The sequence below is a fragment of the Mastomys coucha genome, unplaced genomic scaffold (genome assembly GCF_008632895.1).
Source record: "Mastomys coucha isolate ucsf_1 unplaced genomic scaffold, UCSF_Mcou_1 pScaffold21, whole genome shotgun sequence".
Classification (NCBI taxonomy): Eukaryota; Metazoa; Chordata; class Mammalia; order Rodentia; family Muridae; genus Mastomys; species Mastomys coucha.
This window is the reverse complement of record NW_022196904.1, coordinates 139305032-139306355: the sequence shown is the minus strand read 5'-3', so window position 1 is coordinate 139306355 and position 1324 is coordinate 139305032.

Sequence of the window (1324 nt, the reverse complement as noted above, 5' to 3'; positions counted from 1 at the left end):
TAGCCCGGTGAGTATTAGGGGTGAGAGTTATTTCCGAGGGAAGGGCACCCAGTGTGAGAATGTCCTAATGTGTATGTCAAGGAAATCTGTACTCCATCAATTCCAGAGAATGGTTGGCCAGACCTTATCTGGAAATCTGGAGATCTTCTCCCTGACTGATCCTATTAATTAATATGCTGGTGTCTGTGTGGCTGGTTATGAGCAATCTGGTAAATGGAAAACATGGAACTGAATTGAGTGGTGCCTGAGTAGGGTAAGGCTCACGTGGTTAAGAGTTCGTAGTCTAGCGGCACTTGGCTGTAGGTTTGTTGTGTCTCCCGGTGTCTGGTGTCTCTAGCAAGAAGTGCTGAGCAGTCGCCAGGTGAGTGGTGCTCTCCGCACGGAACAGCAGGCTCTAGAACAGCAGGCTCTAGAACATAGCAGTCCAGGTAAAGGTGGGAGCTGAACCCAATGGATTCTGGGAATATGGTGGCCGTTGCCCTGGCGACAGGTCTGTGGGCCCGCCCATATCTGCTGTGCTGGGTGCTAACAGTAAGAGTAAGAGAGTGAAAGAGCAAGAGAACAAGAGAATGAGGAGGAGGTAAACCGCCTCTTTTATTTTATGGGGCATAGCATGTTTGACTTGTGATCAGATAACTGGGTGTAAGGTCCAGCTAGAATGCTGGGAGCTTGAGGCATTGTCTGCCTGATAGAGCACACATCTCCTGCAGGGGCAGCTGTGAGGAGTTTGGAATGAAATATGAGCCATCATCTCAGGAGCTATCACAGAAAGTCTACTGTCTCTTGTGAACAAATTTCCTCTGCTCATTGGGTTTCTGGGGTTCTCAGGTGGCAGCTCTACTGGACTCCAGATGTCAGAACAGCCTACTGACCCACAGGTCCAGGCAATTTTGGCAGTAAGTAGGTACAGAAGGGAGTACATTACCCTGTATTCCAGAACTCTGGAATGTCAGTTCATAAGTTAACTCACTTAGGCATAAGGGACAAAATGACTTCCTATAGTGTTTATTGGCACACTGGGAAATGTAATTGTTAAATCAAATAAACCCAAATCTATCAACAATGTTTTTACAATTTGAAAACTTGCAGGGTCAGGTTCATGCCCCAAAGGTACCACTCTATTCCATTTTGAATCAGACTTATCTTTAATCTTCTTCTATCTTTGATAACAACTGTTGATTGCAATAGATTTTTTCTAGTACTCTTTTTATACTTTAACTGCACATTCTGGATCTCCTTATCATTGCTTTTTCACTTTTGAACTTTGCAAGTGTGGTCACTAATAACCATGGTTAGGGTAGAGGCAATTCTACTGGCTTCCTCT